Here is a 19422-nt window from a genome sequence, read left to right on the forward strand (position 1 = left end):
AAGTGACTATAGTGATCTTTTAGATACGGAAAAAATGAAATTGTTGTAGGCCTATTTAGAATCTAGTTAATAGCCTAAGCCAGTGGTTCTCGACGGGGGCGGTACTGCCCCGCGGGGGGGGGGGGCGTTTTTATTTTTCTGGGGGGCGGTATGATTGCCTCGGCTTAAGGGGAGCGTTTTGATTATTAGGGAGCATTCTGGTTTAACCCATCTACCGCCCAGCGTAACGATTTCGTCAAAGAGCTCGTATCTTCGTGGTTGCATTTCCTACCTCATACCTGGTGGAAAAGGGATTCAGCTATGTTGTTCTGCTACATACAAAGCAGCGAAACCCACTTGACATATACATAAGAGGTGATCTTCAAATGTTTCTCACTGGCTTTACACCGGATGTGAAGAAACTGGCACATTTTCACCAAGCCCAAGGTTCACACTGACTGCCAGTAGGCCTAGCCTATAGGCTACTGTTTTCATGCTCGCAAATATATATTTGCTTTTCATCAAATATATTTATTAGTCTCTAAAACCCTTAGCCTACAGCCTGTTTCATCCTAAAAGGGGGATCATCAAAAGGTCCTTATTCTAATAGAAATAAAATTCTATTTGAATAAGGACCTTCTGACAATAGGATTCTGACAATAGGATAGAAATAGGATTCTATTTGAATAAGGACCTTCTGATAATCCCCTTTTAGGGTAAAACAGGCTGTAAGCAGTAAGGGTTTTAGAGACTGGTAACTACAGCCTATAAGTTATTTGATGTAATTCGCTCTGCTTGGCTTTTTGCTTGGCACTGAGCACTTTTTGTAGTATTAATAGTATTTATTGTTTTAAATTTGCTTTTCGTAATTAATTGTTTTTGTTGGGGGGGGGGCGATAACATTTTGCCAGTTTATGAGGGGGGCGTTGGGCCAAAAAAGGTTGAAAAACGCTGGCCTAAGCCAAAATTGTTAACTTATTACAAAATGTAAGTTATTATTGTAAAATATATTTGGATCATCTGACGAGCGATATAAAAAGAAGGTGTTGCGACCGTGCCATAGTTAACCTGAAAATCTTCTAAAAAAACGGTAAATTTCCAAAATTTGGCATTAAAACCGCCAATATGGCAATCTTGTTTGCTGTCCAAGATGAGCCCTAGCGTTTGACTTCCAGTCCAGATGTTATTATAGCGACGTCCACAGGAGAGCAGAGTTTTGATGTTGGAAAACTGAATTTTTTCAGTTTTTGAGCCACATCGCCTACCGTACTTAATTGATGTTAGGAATTTTTATTCTTGGACCAAAATGCCCTTTTGAGGGCATAATCTTGGCAGTTTTGCATATCTACTTTCAAAGGCTTTGTACCACTAATAAACGCTCGGTCACGGAGATTGACATTGTCTGTGAATTATTCCATCCACGAAGTTTCCCAAAATGAACAAAAATTGTTTGTTTCTTTCAATTTCGTAGGCGCGTAACCAGGTAATCCCGCTGGATCCGAGTTGATCTCACATATTTGAAGGTTTTAAGGTTTGCTAGTTAACCTTGATGACAACAAAACTACTGCTGAGTGTGACTATTTAGCCTACCTTCAATGATGCAAAGGTAGCTAATGAGTCAAGATTTTTATTGTTGTGAGTTCGTTTACATCAGCGGTTCTCAACCAGTGGGCCATGGCTCACTGGTGGGCCATAGAGGCATTTTGAGGTGGGCCACAGACTTATTTAAAAAACTGAGTGATTTATTGAAACATTTTGTTTCATTTTTGACAGTGTACTTAATTTTACACTTGTGTGTTTGCTTAGCAACAATGAATGATGCTGCTGTTTTCAACTACAAAGTGGCAATCATCATTTTTTTTTTATTGCAACACAAAGTTTTACATCAACTCTGTTTTTACAACACTTTTTGATGTAATAAACTAGTTTGTGGTTACAATTAAGCTATCTTTAAAAGTGGTAGCCTACTTGAATTTTTGCAGATCCGCTTTTTAGTGCGTGCAGTATTTTATTTTCTGGATTATTTTGGGGAGGAATTGACAATACTTGAGGCTTTAAGTTTGATGAAAATTACATTCAGTGTGGATTTACATCAATTTTTGATAACAGAGAAGAAAAAAAGGCAATGTGTATTTGGTCACAGCGGTAAACCATAATCTCTTCGTGGGAAAATTGTAACATAAGATTCCCGGATCTGTTCGTCTGTATGTAATGACCGAAAAAGAAACACTCCTTTGAAACGTCTATTCAAAAAGTGTATTTCTGTAAAATTAGCCCGCGGCTATCGAAAATGAGGTGCAACGCAATACACCACTAAAAACTTGTCACTACAACAAACTACTTAGATAAAAGACGGAAATTTTATCCAGCTGGCAAGCACTAAGCAAACAGTTAAATATGCCTCCAACTTTCAAGCAACCATTTTACGAATGACTAGAATAATTTGCGATATCTCAAACTCACGTAAACAGTAACTGTGGCGCAATAATGAAAGACATTGTCACGCAATTCAAACAGGTGTTCAAAGGTGGTGATGCAATGTTTCATCAGGTCTTACGAACGATGGTGCAATATTTGGACATCTTCTAGCAATTTCCATGACGTAAGATGCCAGCTAGGTTAAGTAGACCATAACGGTTTTTATATGACGTTTGATTTGGTGAAAATTGTCTGTAACAGTATTATGTTCTAAAGTTCTCAGTCATCATTCATTGAGGCCATCAAAACTCTAATTTCACCCTGGAAAAAGTTCATCCAAATTACAAGGATAAAGATGTGTGATAATGATAAAGATGAAAAGAAGATAGTGTGAAGCGACAGCGCTTGGATTCAACAGGGGGATTCCAGCAACATTCCAACTTGAAGTGGAAGGTGGTATGCGTTGTGCGCCATCTTCAACCCTTCCAAAAATTGACATGTTGGTTAATAATGTTCAGGAGCAAGCATCTCACTATTCGTCAGTTGAGTAAATAATCTGTTTTGAAATATTTTCTGCTGCTTTTTGTTTATAAACCTATTTTGTAGTTTTTACTTACATAAAAACTTAATGGGCCATAGAATTTTTATGCAGAGAAAAATGGGCCACCCACGAAAGAAAAAAGGTTGAGAACCACTGGTTTACATGAACTGAATGAGCATAAAGAATGCCTAAAACTTGTTTGTCTGGAACTAGGCCTACTGTTTTAAAGCACTTCCAGATTAACTTAGAAGAAAAGCAGATATTGACGTACCGATAGTTTAGACTTCTCAAATTTCAACAACAGTCAGCGATTCTGGAACGACAGCTTTAATGAAATCATTGGAACATTTTAGTTTTCCACAAAGGTAACACTTCAATTGACTGGCAAAAGCAGCGGTTGAGAACTTACTATGTGGCAAAAACTAGTGGTGCGGTACTGATGAGCCCAGCCTCATGGGCGAAACACGTGTCCATCGCTGAGTTCTTGCTACATTCGACCGCCGAGAAGCACATTTTAGTTATGCAATAAATTCTCCCAAGGGTGTAGGCTTATACGAAAATTGCACGTGCCCTAGTTCTTAACATATGGCCGTTAGTCAATGTTCAGCCTTTTGAATAAATACCAATTCTAGTTTTCTGCAGTCCTAATCTAAGTTGTAATTCACGTGATTGGAAGTAAGCAAGGCTGAAAAAAAAATCCTATAATCAGGGTCGTGTGAGCACCATTTCGCCCCCCCCCCCTCATTCCAAAATCTATTTGTGGGCCCCTATGTTTAGTGATTGCTCGTAAAAATAGGTCCAGAAAGCGTTTAGACCAGAAAACTTTTTCTATGTGAGGAAAAATTTACATTTATCATTTTGTCAAAGAATAAATAACTTTTAAGATTTTATAGAAAAAATGTAGTTAATGGATTATGCCGACATTGCAGAAGAGGATCTAGAAAAAATATTGGGAATGGACCAAAATTTTCACAAAATCAAATTGATAACATATAAATGAACAATGCAATGATTGCAAAACTTAATGTCCAAATAAATGCACCGGAAAATGGGTGTGGGGGGCTTGTCCCCCAGAAAGTTTTGACAAATATCGTCTTGCTTTGGTCACTTTTTTAGGCATTTTTAGGAGCAATGTTTTTTTTTTATTAAGATGTACCGTAGGCTACAGTTTACATGTAACCAAATTCATCGAATAAAAATTGGATTGGGGTAAAAATTTTGTTTAAAATTTAAGTTAACCTATTGTTTCAATTTTTTTTATTCACAATCCCAGAAGGATTTCAATAATTTCTTTCTAGAAAATTTGTATAGCCTAGTGTGTTATAGCCTTTCAGCAGGCTAGAACTTCGAAACTTTTACCTGAGGTGTCCCCACCTTCGCAAATAACATTTTAACTTCATAATCTATCTCGACTCAGAAGAAATTTATCGATTTAATTATTATTTAATTAACTAGACTATTTGAGTGAGCAGTGTTTACTTTGAAATATTGCATCATTTTGTAAGTTTTTTTTTTTTTTTCTTTCGACACAAACCAATCAATGGTTTATTTGTCAGTAACAGAAACATAGTACATGTTTGAAATATGCAAGTAATATACACAATGCAAAAGTTACACAAGTTCCCATACCAACAGGGAAACAACGAGACGACCATACGGTCTACGAGTGAATTGCTACCCTACGGAAATGACGATTTTGCCGTTTAAAATACAAGAGAAAAAATAAATCGTTAAAACGTTCCCGCGCTTCAACATGCGCACCAAAAAAGCATAGGCTATTTAAGATAACGTAAACACAAAATTCCAAGAAGCAAGCAGAGATTAATCAAGTTTTCGACTGAACATGTTATATTTCTTATGAAACTGACATCTTGGTTTCCATAACATATCACTTACGATCCACTGTAGCTTTGTAAAATTAACGTTTTGATCTCTTTATTGAAACAATGAAAGGTTAAGTTTTTCAGCCTACTTGGAACCTCTGACCAGACCAATGGTCCCAATACCTGCATGGACTTTTTGCCAACTGTGTTTGATCTATTTATAAAATAGTTGTTGCTTGTTTGATATCTTGTGTTGTGGTGATGAATAGATGAAGCATTTGTAAATAAATCACAATACCGTACGTAGACAGATACTGATTCATACGAACTTTGTCCATATGTTTTTTTATTTCAATGTTGTGTATGTCTTTTAGTTCAAGATGTTCGTTTTCAAAAATAAAAAATTGGTGTGAGCATAGTTATTTTTTTCGTAACTATTCTTATAACCTTTTTTGTAATTTTATTAATGGATCCAGTAGCCTACACTGCCAGCACAGGCCTTTTCCCAACTTGATATACAATATTGTAAATGGCAAATAATCAAAACGTGATACACATCTTTCCTGCAAATTTATTTCATATCTGTCACTCATCGTAAGATTGGTGTGGTCTGCAAATAGTTTAACATTCATGTTTGTTAAATTTGGTAAGTCATTTATATAATAAATATAAAGTAAAAAAAAGGAATCACAATTTCGATCCTTGGAGCACACCGTAGGTAACCTGTCTTGAGTTTGAAGAGATTTCATTGAGAACCGTGTGCTGTAGACGATTACTGATATAAGGTTTTTGAAACAATTGTAATGGAAAGCCCCGAAAACCATATGTTTACAGTTTCTGTATGAGACTTGTGTGATCAACTGTGTCGAAGGCTTTGGGTAAACCAAGAAATAGAGAACAAGTTGTATTTTTGTTATCTAGATTAGTTAAAATGTTATCATAAACGTTTGACACAGATAACGAAGAGGAATATTGTGGTCTAAATCCATACGGATGTGGTGTGATTGGGTCTTTTCTTGTTAGATAATTAATTAATAATTGTACATTTTTTCATACAGGCATTTTTCAAATAGTTTGGTAAAAGGGGACAATAGTGATATGGGTCTGTAGTTGGAACAATTTTTCCTGGAGCCATTTTGGAAGATTGGGGTAACTTGAGCGACTTTTAGTACATCAGGATATACACCTTTATTGATAGACTCATTGAATAAGTTGGTGAGGAAAGGGGCGATTAATGGTGAGGATGGTTTGACAAGTTTTATAGGTATTCATTCCATCATGTCCTGTACTTTTAGATAAAGAAAGATTATTAAGATATTTTAATACTTCTTCTTGATTGACAACAAAAAACTTTTCACTCCTTTAATCCTCAACTATGCTTGCCCAATATCGCCGAGATGAACGAAATGTAGTTAATTATGTGAGTGGGCCCCTAGTTAGAGGTACGGTAGGTTTGGAAAGCAGTAAATGCGGCTTTGCATGATTTAATTGTGGAAGCAGTTCTGGCATGACGAGATAAAATTCTATTACAACTTGATTGTAAAAGGGATGATGTGATTTTAGTTGATGGGTTCTTGGTTGGATTATGTGTTGCAGTGGTGAGTTACCCCAAAGATTACCAGCTTCTTGAAGTCTTCGATTTAGCTTGGCTGTGATTTTTCGTGAGATATATTGCAATGTTTTATTGATTGTGAATTTGTGAAAGAGTCAGTTAACCATGTGAAACTGATTCATTGTTTGTCCAATATTGGTATAAATGGCAAGAACCTACGTTTTTTACCATAAACTTTTACTGGAATTAAAAAGCATTTAGTTGCATGAAAAAATATTTGGAATTAATATCAAGCCTCGAGTAGCTTGCGCCAAGGATGTGTACTTTCTTTTAAATTTACATTACTACAGAAATGATTTTTCGAGGCATATTGCTAACACAGGCCAACAAAAAAAATTTTAAGGCATGACGTAAGGGAGCCATTTTGGAATATTTCGAGGCCCCTGATTCCGAAAATGCTCTTGTTTTTTTTTCGAGTTTGGTCTAGTTTTTGAGATACAGCAAAATTAATTTTTTGGCAGTTTCGAGTGTCCGTTGATTTAACGTCGTGTCGACGTGTCGTTTATTACATAGACCCAAACTAAAAGTTGTTCTAGGCGCATTTCTGAGTTGTATAAACGCTATTTGGAATAAATCAAGTTGACTACAACCAAGTAAACAACTATTTAACGTTTACTGGCCCAGTAACACTCAAAATACGATGTGAAGTAAGCCTGAGGATAAAAGATGAAGAATATAAACTCGCGTTTAAACGATACTGTAAATGCTACAAAAAGTGCTCAATGGCAAGCAAAGAAAATTTAAATAAAAAATAAGGATTTATTTTTGACAGATTCTATATGAATAGAGACCTCCTGATGATCTTCAGTAAGGGTGAAACAGGCTGTAAAGGTTTTAGAAAGTAGCAACTGTATCTGATGTAACTTGCGTTATATATTTGTAAACCTCAATAGCGAACCTGCTAAGTAGGCTACTAACTACCTACAGAATGCATAAATTGTTTTGCTTAACAAACTGGACAAATAAGCAATACAAAGCCGTCGAAAAACAAACACAACTCATTATTACGTTACTAAGCGACACCAATCAAAGTACAAAGGCTTTTTACTTTACAGAATACAAAGTTATGCTCTTCAGTAAAGCAACTGCATAGAATTTTATCCTTGTTTGTTTCGAAAGAGCGTAATCTTGACCTCGGAGTCAAGAATGGCATGTTGATCGAGATGAGGAGCCAAGATTTCAGCTGCCACTTTTGATAGGTAAATTTCTAACTGCAGTAGGTAGTAGAAATGGCTTGGGGAAAAAGGATTGAAATTGCTCCAAAACATTAGGCTACTGAAGATATTGAGGTTACTCTCAGCCATGCCTGTTTTACTATTGTTTCAAGCAAATTCCCACTTGAAACAAGAGGGAGCAAAAAAACTGAAATGGGAACGTCTACACAATGGCTGCCTCACAGACTTTATATAAACATGATGTCCCAACTTCCTTCATGACGACTTCATTCGAACATGTTTATTGTTTACAGCACAGAAGTAGGACAAGGTGATTTGGTGACAATGGTGACATGGTAACAATGCTTGATGAAGATATCAAGGCCTACGGTGAATTAGCTACAGCCAAACTCAGAAATTTGGGAGAACAAGTAAATTTGACATTTTTTAAAAGAAACAATCTCAATTTGGTTCAACAAAAAAGCTTGAAAAATCTAAAACATCTTATAGAAAATAAAGTAAAACAGCACACCCACAAAACATTCCTGTAGCCTACGTCTCTTCCAATCAGCTGGCAACATCACCACATCCAGAATTACAGCCTTTTTGGAACACTTACTACAACCCATCAGCACATCATTCTGCAAAACTGAAATAAATGAATATTGCGAAGACAGCAAACATCATTTGGAAATGCTCGTCGAATGGGAAAGCCAACTAACCCATAGAAACACAACGAAGGATATGTTATATTTGGGAGCTGCTGATGTAAAAGCTCTTTATCCCAGCGTGAAAAGACAACTTGTAAAAAATGCTTTGACCTACGCCATTGATCAACATGCCCAATTTCCCAAATCTGCCACACAAACACTTGTAGATCTTATATTATATTGTTTAGAGACAATTTCATCGTCCAATATCAAACCAAATTCTATCGTCAAAATGAAGGAATTGTCACAGGAGATAACTACTCAGTCTCTCTAGCAAACATTATGTTACACAATGTCCTTTTTCCCATCGCTGAAACACTTCAGCAAGCTGAAATTTTCAAACTTTTCATTAATGACATCATCTTTTTTTCATTTGGCGATCAAAACACAAATCAAATTGAATTGGCACTGAAATCAAAATTTGAACAGAACAACTTAGAACTAACATTTCGTAGAAAAAATACTTCTCGAACAAACACGGAAATTAATTTTTTTGACATAAACCATGTCATTTCAAACCACTCCCCAAAACGATTTATCACCACAAATTATGTCAAACCCACTGCTTTGGATTGAAATTTTATCAATGGAACTTCTCACCACCCCCCATCCATTTACAAAGGCATTGTGTTTGAAGAAGCAACAAGGCTACGTAGGATAAATGAAAATCAACTTTTGTATGAAATGGAATTGGAAAAATTAAAAGAAAAATGCATTAATTTAGGATTTCACAAAGGTATGACGACCAAAATAATTCAATTGGCCAAAACATGGACAGAGCGATTTGGACCAAGTCAACTCAACCACAGAATAACATGGACAATAAATTCAACGACAAAATTGTATGGGCTACGTCAGTGCTTCTTAAACTGTTTTAGTTTTGTTTACCCCTAGCATCTATCTTCAGATTTCATTCACCCTTGTTTCATGATATGATTAAACTTTCTCGTCTATAGCCTATATAACAGCACAAAATGACTTAGGTTGTTTCGATTTTTGTCAGTGGCGTATATTCAGGGTGTTCAAGGTGTGCACTGAACACCCCAAGAAATCCAGAAAAAAAGAAAATTTCCATCGGTTGTCAATGTTCTTTACTTTCATGATATTCTAACATCTTGCTGCATGCTGATTGGCTTTCTTTTCAATTGCAACACTCGTCCCCTTCTAATTTTAATACTCCAACGTTTGAGGTCATTGCCTTTAAGCTGGGTGTGCACTGAGGAAGCCACTTTAACATGCAGATATCCAATCCATGGACTTCTGTCCAATCCAACCACGAACCAATGAGATGCTACGTTATCTGTCCAATTGTGACCATTCCAGCATTCAGCCAGAGAATTACATGTAATTATTACTTTGAACTTTGTTTGGTAATTACAGAAGAAAAAAGAGCTATAGCAGAAGTGAGAATCAAACCCATGTCAATGTAATGACTACCACCGCCCTAACCCAATGCGCCAAGTCAACCGATGGCAAAGCATTGATTTAACTTAGCTAGAATGTGCGTTTTTCCTTTATTCTTCCTAGAGACCTAGACGCAACCTTGATGACGTCATGAACAGCGTAGATTCTGATTGGTTCGTGGTTTATTAGAAATCTGCTTGTTAAAGTGCCTACCGTGCACTGACAGCTTGGCGAGTGCTATTTAAAATAAACAATTAAGAAAAATGACGTCACAAGGCAGCGAAAACAGCAATGGTTTTAGGTCAGCCAGGCTGTGCACTCGCTGATCTGAACACCTTGGCGCGTCATTGGGGGAATCCCAGGCAATAGCAAGTTTTAGCTTGCTGGATTAGAGTTTGAGGTGATCAGAGTTGGAAACAAGATAAGATACAGTGGCGTAGCCAAGGGGGGGGTTTTGGGGGTTACAACCCCCCCTTTGACACGCGTGTGACGTCACGATATTGAGAATGATGCTTTCAGTCTAAAAAAAAAATTGCCTAATTTTAAACAAAATTGCATTAAAAGAGCAAGTTTTGCCAATACCAAACATTCAAACATCTCAGCCAGGAATTAGCAACAAGAAAACACAGAGACTTAGCTTTTTTTCCGAAAAATGCCGAAGAAAACATGATCTTATCCTTTTGCTATGCTACTGGACAGCACCATTTTACAGGAATATTCATACCCACATTTTTGTTGAAAATGCTCTCAGAATGCACCAAATTTAAAGTAATTTTTCAAAATTTTCTGGGGAAGGCCCCCCAGACCCCCCGCCGTTGAGTGGTCAAAACCCCCCCTTTCAAAATTCCTGGCTACGCTACTGATTAAGATATAATGTTTTTTATGCACCAAGTGCCAGTAAATTAGGACTAGCTTGTCTGAATCTGCAACAAAGCTTATGGCAACAGCCAATATCATTGATGCACCATTCTAAAACAACACATCTAATCGTTTTGTAATTTTCACACAAGGACAAGAAAGACTGAGCTCGCTCAGCTTTCTTTCAATAGAGAAGGAACTTTTGCTAGAAGTGAAGCAAAAGCAAGCTTTCTACGACGATGTAATTCAAAAATTTATTGCACAAACAAGAAGAATCGAATTATGCTATAGATGAATTTTCCTTCTGTAGTCGAGGTCAGGGCCTAATTAAGGCTCACAGGGGCCCGAGGCACAGCTAAGTTTAGGGGCCCCTGTTGGCAATCGCTTTCAATGCAATGCCATGTACTCTCTGCGAATGATGAAATATGGGCTAACAAATAGTTCAAGCAAAACTATAACTTCATAAATATTAATTTAGCCAATTTACTTACAACTTTCTAACAGTATGAACACTCTTATACTTGTTACAAAAATTATTGGATGAAAAATCTCTCTAACAGATTGAAAATTGAGCTTATTTCAATTTCATATTGGAAACACTAGCAAAATATAGGCTACACTTGAATTTGAACTAGCAGAGTTTATTAATGGTTCCTTGAAACCAGTGCTGTGTTAAACCCTTTGTGGGCCCTAGGGCCACAATAATTTTGGGCACTCTATCGTCAAACAGACCTATAATATTGTGTATATTTTCACTGCACCGACATGGAAATGTGTTCATTTCAATAGAAAGCAACACAAGTGTAAACAACACAAGTGTAAGTAACCGCAAACACAGGTCTATCATTTCTTAGCTACACCTTTGCTCAGAATGAAAGCCAAAAGTGTTAACAATTTCTAATAAAAAAATACTGGCAATGGAACATATCAAACATATCGGTCACGACGCGGTAATACCAGGTAATACCATCGTACAAAATTTTGACTGTTTGAACTTTGCTGCCCGGTACCGCGCAGAAAAAATCTGAGCATGAAACCAAAACTGTAGAAATTATTAATTTCCATTCAGATTTGGTCATCTGGTAACAATATTGTTTTTCACCATTTTTATGTTTTATCTGGCAACATTACTTGTTCTGCCAACCAGTAAAAACATTGTAATTGTAATTTGTAAACAAAAGCAGTGTAAAGCATTTTGAGGATCAGGTGTTCAATTATTTTTATTCAACATTATTTCATTCCAAGACAAAGCTTTCATAAGTTTATGTAGGCATTCAAGTTAACTAAAGTTTTTATGGTATGGTAGCCTAGGTTAGTGGCAAGAATAAACAGGTCCCTTGTGTTAAGAATGATTTTTGTTTTGTACCGCGTACGACATGTGATATGCCAGGCTTATAAGGTATTTGAACATAAGAGCAATTTCATGTGCATATATTCAGAAAAAGTAAATACAGAAGAACGTTCTGCTAAAAGTACAGGACAGGTTTTTCCTGCTCGCAACATCACTAGGCCTACAGTAGTCAAGGATATTTATAATTGTAAACGGTATTGTAAATATTAAAAATGAAATGATAATTAAACTATCTGAAATGCTATTTTGCTTACAGCTAACAATTTCTTAAAACAAAACACTTTTATTGATGAAAATAAATTGCATATGTGAATTCACAAAGGGCCCAACCCCATTTTTTTTATTTTGCTTTTTGTGCTTTCTGATTTCTTTCAATGAAAAGAAATTGAATACAGTATGTGAATTCAAAAAGGGCTCTCCAGTTTTGTTGTTTTCTTTCACTATTTGTGCTTTCCGATTTATTTCAATGTCTTCTAAATGATACTTAAAAAAAACAGCCAAATTTTTCAAAGATATCAGTAAACACATAAAAAATACCCTATCAATTTTTCCACTTATTTTGAAATGGGCCCAACTAGAGCAATTGCACTTCAATTTCTCTATAGTTTCTCCACAGAATTCTCACTGAGTGAACTTTTTAGGTAGGCTATGATGCTTCTTACCAATATGTTTAAGCATATAATCATTATCGAAGTTTCACCACAAAATTAAATGACCAAAATAATTAAAACAGTTGTGCCAAAAACACTCTGTGGCAACTGGGTCCCTTTTGAATTCATATATTCAATTGCATCCAACTTGTTATATGTTAAATACATTTCTGCAGATCATGTTACTAACGTTATCACATTTTAACTTTATTTTTAGATAGTAATGGTGTTTTAGAGATGTTTCAGTATAGTTAGGGAGGGCCCAAATTTGAGACGTTTTAGTATAATAAGGGCCTAAATCATCTTCTTAATGGACAAGTACATGTGTGAATTTTAGCAACTCAAAAAACACTTTACTGAAACGCAAAAATCTATTATTTGTGGGCCCCCTGAGATGGTGGGGTCCGGGCCCCCCTTGACACGGCACTGCTTGAAACCTATAAAAGTATTGACGCTTACGGTACTAAGGTAAAAAAAATTGGGGGCCCCAAAAACCAGGGGGCCTGAGGCCTGTGCCTCGTGTGCCTAATGGTTAATCGGGCCCTGGTCGAGGTGTTAAACATTTTCGTTTTTACCAAGTAGTACGGCGGATAAAAGTACAGACGACCAACATAGCAATCGACTTTCTTTTCTTGTTTATTATCGAGTTGCTTTGCTATTGCTTTTTGTTTTAACTTTCACCCGTTTGTTTTTAATTCGCTTGTACATTTCTCAAGGTGTTGCGACCGTGCCTAATCCTTGCATGAAGTAAATCATTTCCATCTCGAGCACGCTTTAACTTTCGCGTTTTTTCAGACTCCTGCTGTGTTATGGCAAGTAATATTGTTCGTTTTGATGGTCGGAAATAAAAACTGAACTGAAGTATGTGACTTTAGAAATGCAACTTAATCTTTGATATTATTAAGTCTTTCATTCAATAGGCGCTGTCAAATAAATATCTATTTTGTATTCTTCTCCATTCCGACACATTATTTTTGTCAGTTCTGTTCATGTTCAGAATTTATGCTGAAAATGCTCTCAGAACGCACCAAATTCAATGTTAATTTTAAAAATTTTTGGAGGGAGGCCCCCCAGACCCCCCGCTGTTGCTTTGCCGTCACTGAACAGTTTGAACACCCTGTCAAAGTGGTCACGGTACGCCACTGATTTTTGTTAAGATCAACTCAAGCTAAATTTTACCATTGCAAAGTTACAATTTCTCGAGTCTAGAGATATAAAGCTACAAAAGCACAAAACACAGTCACCAAATTTTTGTACTTATACACTCAGTTCAAACCAGCTTTACTATTACAATAAGCAAAAAAAAACACCAAAAAACAACAGTTCAGTAGTCGATTTACTGCAGAAAGTTGTTTACAAGTGACTAGCATGTTGCTGAACTTTTGCAACTAGTAATTCACATGTAATAGTCTAAAAAGATTAAAGCATCAAACAATTAGTTTTTGAAATTTACAAAAGAATCAAACAATAAAAAATATTGAAATTTATAAAAAAACAATTAGTTTTGATTAAAAAATGAAAAACTTAGAATTGATTTTGTTTTTGGAAATTCTCACCCGTTCACTGAACTGGTTGAACAACCGGAATATACGCCCTGCTCGCAAGCTGTCATTTATTTCTGACGGTTCACCCTTATTCACCACTTTTGGTTGGTTCACCCTTGCAAAAATTTTAATCCAGCTATTAAACTGGATCGACTTATATCTTCCTGTAGCCTACAGGTGATGCAAGAGATTGCATTGCGAGCTGTGTACTGTGTTTTTCTTCTGAGCATGGCTACCAAGAAGCAAGGAAGTTACTGGAGTCCCACTATAGCCAACGGCACACCATTGTTGGTACTTATGTAGGCAAGTTAACTGAAGGTCCACCAATCAGGGCCAATGATCCTGCTGGTATAAACAGATTGGCCAGGGAGATGAGAAATTGCGAAATGGCTTGCAAGGGTTATGAGATGTCTGATCTGGATACACAGCAGACAATTGGAAAGATCTTCAGCAGGCTTTCAGTCCATCTGCAGCAGGCTTTTTCTAGCAAAGCAAGTTCCCTGTTAGGAGCTGGTCACCGGGTTAAATTCTTCGACCTCATGGAGTTTCTTCAAGCTCGCGCCGAAGTTGACCGAAGCTTTCTTGGTCAATTAATTGGCCAAAGAAAAGATAAAATGAAGCCGGATGCATCTAATTGGCGGAGTACAGGGGCATCCTCATACTTCACCTATGGCCCACCGATAGAGAGATCTAAATGTGTGGTTTGCAGCGAAAATCACATGTTAGCTGACTGCAAAAAGTTCCATCATATGCCCCAAAGATCAAAATGGAAGTTGGACCATCGGTTGTGCTTCAACTGTCTAGGAGACCACTTCGTTCGCCGTTGCCAAAGCAATAGCAAGTGTGGGATTTGTCCAGAGAAACATCACTCCCTGCTTCATAACGGAAGATTTCATGGGAAAGAAGGAGAGCAAGGCCCCTTGCATGGTGGGAATGAAGGGCATCTAAGGGTGTCTACGAACATGATTATTGAAGGTGATACTGAAGACGTAGCGGTCACTTGTGCAAGTAGCGATGTGTGCTCCCGAGGGGATAGTATGTTGAAGTTAAAGGTTGTTCTTGTCACAGTGTATGGAAGTGATAGCCAGCATTGTATTAACACATATGCGTTTTTGGATGAGGGGTCTAATACCACATTGTACTCCACTAGTTTAATGGATCGGCTGCAAATGAAAGGACAAAGTGTGAAGTACTTTCTTTCTACTGTAAGTGGCACTTGTGTAGAGCAAGGATACAGGCTTTCCTTTTTGGTTAAAGGCATCAATGAGAGCACTGTGGTATCCTTGAAAAATGTACTTGTTGTCGCGAACATACCGGAGTTAAGTGACAGCATCCCTACAATGAGGGACACGGAAGGACGGGCAGTCTTGAACGATGTGAGATTCCCAGAGCTTGTGGGTGAGAAAGTAGAAATCTTGATCGGTGCAGATGTGCAAGTTGTCCACCGTTCACTGGAGCGCAGAGAAAGTCCGCTTGGAGGTCCTGTAGCATTGAAGACTGAACTTGGATGGACTCTGGTAGGCCTGATTAATGACCAAGTTCCTAACAGTAGCTTGGCGTATGTTAATGGAAGAGAATGATAAGATCGGTTCGTAAAATCCTATGTGCATTAACTGATGAAAAAGCTTTAGATGATGAAGAACTTCTGACGTTTGTTACCGAAGTGGAGCGAATTCTAAACGGGCGGCCCTTAACACCAGTGAGGGCCGACTGGGACGACATGGACGCCGAACGCCCTTTTGCTTGGGAAGATAGACAATTCTCTGCCACCAGACGAATTTTTGAAGTCAGATGGCTACAAGAGGTCCTGGCGACTGGTGAACGACCTCGCCAGTCAGTTTTGGAATCGATGGGTAAAGAGTTATCTGCCAACACTACAAGTCCAACAGCGTTGGCTCCAACCTGCCAGGAATCTTTGCGATGGTGATTTAGTCTTGATAGTCGACGAGTTGTTGAAGAGAGGACTGTGGCCCAAAGCGCGTGTCATCTAAGCTTACCCCGACGAGCACGGTACGGTGCGGACTGTAAAGATTAAAACTGCAAGTTCGACTTTCCGTCGAGACGTACGAAAACTCTGCCTGTTGGAGGCCGTGGAGTAAGGCCATACTTCTGTGCATATACTTTGACTTTAATATAACCATTGGATGGCATGGTTACATTGGGGCGGGTGTAGCGGCCAGTTTCTTTTACTCCCTTTTTTGTTTTGTTGGTGCTCTCTACCGCCTTCCGCAAGGCACGCCTTGTAGATTTCGATAAATTTAGTTTTTTGGTTCTTGTCCGCCATGGAAAGAGCACCGTAAGTAAATATGTTTTAATCTCCTTTAATATTGCTTTTATGTTTCAGCACTGGAACATTGTTAAATTTAAATCAGTTGCCTATTACACAAGAAAGTTACAAGAAGAACGGACAAAAGAAGAAAAACAACGACTTTTGCCGTATTGCGCATTAACTTGGCTAGCCTGTAGGCTACACAAAACAAAAATAATGCACATCAATTTCATTGAACAATTAGATATTATAACTACAAACTGTAGCCACAATCAAGCGATGACATAAATTCAAATATTCGCAGTCTTGTGTGATCCACCACTCATAAGCTTGTGAACTGTTCGAGCCATCTTCGCGGGTTCCTCGCGCCTGGGAGCGTTCAAACGTTTATTCTATGAAAATGTTCACCTTACCAAACCCACGCTCTGCTTTTGTTCGAGCAGAGACGTCATTCGGCTTGCAGGCTGACGCTTGTCCCATAGGCCACTATAACTTTGAATTGATTGTTAAAACTTCGTTTAATTGTTTCACCAAAAAACTAAAACGTTTGAACGCTCCCAGGCGCGAGGAACCGACTGCAAATATTTCAATTTATGTCATAACTTGATTGTGGTTACAGTTTGCAGTTATAATATATAAGTGTGTCCAATGATATTGATGTGTATTATTTTTGTTTTGTGTGTACAATGCTAGCCAAGTTAATGCGCAATACGGCAATAGTTGTTGTTTTTTTTTGTTCGTTGTTCATATAACTTTTTGTGTAATAGGCAATAAGTTATGAAGTATTAAAACTATTGTCAAAAACATAACAAGTACCATTTTAATGAAATGATCAAGTGTAAACAGTCAGTGCAAATCAAACATTTTCATGCAGTAACACGGCATTGCTTAATACAAAGTAGACAGCTTAGTTAGCCCTTCAGTTGGACGGGCAGATTTCGAGTTTCGCATCCCGTAGAGTCAAGGTATCCCTGCTTTCACTGAACACAAACTCTAAGATTGGATCATCCAAACCCTGCTAAAATTGCTCCCTTTGCCATATCAGGAAAAACTGTACCACTTAAACAAAATTTAAACTGCGAAAACTTTGGCATGTATGTTGCCACATGCAGACTAGCCTATGTAAAGAACAATATGTTGGCCAAACTATCAATTCCTTTTCAAAAAGATGGACAGAGGACAGGTCACCGAACAGTGCAGAAAAGCTACTCTAAAAACTTGAATAACACAAAGCATCCCTACTACAACACTACTCCAAATTCCACAACGACATTTTGCAAACCAGAGCTAAGCTAGAACATTGCTTCGATGTCACCTTCACAGAACAACCATCCACCGATTTACTCGACCTACATGAAAACAAATAGCAAACAATTATCAAAACAAAAATTAATATTCAAAAAATGATCACACCTTTTGTTAAATAAACTTTGTCACCCCTGCTTTTTCAACTCTTATGGAGACTGCTTAGTTGTAGTCTATTCATTTACTTATGACTAGAGCGATTTTTTTGTAACCTAAAAAACTCAAAAATGTGACTTTAATTTTGCGAAAAAGTAACCAAAAAGTAACTTTATTCAACAAAAACAAGACAGCGAAAGAAATAGCAGCAATTCAACGTAAAAAAGCATCTAAAGTAGATTCAATTTGTGCTCAAATTAAAATTTCACATTGAAATTATACATATGTAATGTTTTACATTCTCTGGCAGGAAGTTTCTGTTAATTAATCAAACACTTTAGCTGTTGCAGGGAAAACAAATGGCTAAATACAGTTAACACAATTTGTTTCATCGAAAAAATTACTTTACTAGTTTTCGAGAATACACGCGATAGGAACAAGCATGGGCTCGTGCAAACCTAAAATCCGTACCAAATGCCAGCATTTGATGAATGCAAAATAGCAGTACCATAGTAGAAGATACAGTATATTAAAAGTCTTGGCATTACATAGAATGTATTCATCTTTGCAGTTGAGTAGATAAATGAAAGATAAATAAATAGGGCATTAGACAAAAAAAGAATGCAAAATAAAGTGACCTAACAAATGAAAAGTAACCTAAAAACACAAAAAGTGACTATTGGTAACTTTATAACTTCTTGTTGACCCCACAATCATGAAATTTTGGTTCTACAATTCTTTTGGTAATTGGTGCAACCAAAAAAAGTAGCTTAACTTTAGTGACAAAAAATCGCCCTACTACTATGATGTAAATCGCCCTTAATACTACGACGTAACAATTATTGTTTTACCATTCTACCATTTGAATTTATATGTACAGTTGTAGGACGTGTAGGATAATATCTACATTGACATTTTGCAATTTTAGTTAGTAAATTCTTTTCGTCGCTATAGTAGGCTATATAGCTATAATAGACGCCTTATCAGTTAAAGCGCAGATTTTATACTTTTTGTCTTTTTAACCAATCAATCAATTTTATTTTTTGCTGCTGGCGCAAATATGTACAGAACGACAAAGTAAATATACGAATTTGACACCAACAAAAGGGAAAGATGGCAAAACCCAAAAGTTTAAAATATACATCGATAAAACAGTACTAGATAAACTACCACTATCTTAAAATTGTACAGCCACCAAACCTAGAAGAGAGATAGAAAAAATCAAATGTTTTTTGTGATAATAGTCCTACAATTACAATTGACACTTGCAAGTGCAAGGGCGATTTAAACTTAATTAGGCTACACAAAAAAGAAATTCAAAAGGTAACAAGTTTCCTGAACGTTTGCTTTGAGAGTCTTCAAAGGCATCTTAAAAAAAATGAAATATGATTTCATAAAAGACCAGCAATTCAAAAGTTACAGGAAACCGGCTCAGTGTGACTGTAAGAATTTACAAAAAAGTAATCAAAATTAAGCAAGGATACGATTAAATAAGAAAAATGCATACATACTACTCTTTTTTTTTCTTAAATACATTTTGATTATTCAGTTTCAGTTTAATTTTTCAAAACATTTACAAACATCAAAAATGAAATAAATTTTTGATGATTTTATTCTTCAAAAAAAAAGGGTCTGGCAGCACTGCTGCTAAACACACAGTTAGGCTACCAGTTAACCCAGGGGGGGGCAACATACGGCCCGCGGGCCG

Source organism: Aplidium turbinatum, chromosome 3 (assembly GCF_918807975.1).
Source record: "Aplidium turbinatum chromosome 3, kaAplTurb1.1, whole genome shotgun sequence".
Lineage (NCBI taxonomy): Eukaryota > Metazoa > Chordata > Ascidiacea > Aplousobranchia > Polyclinidae > Aplidium > Aplidium turbinatum.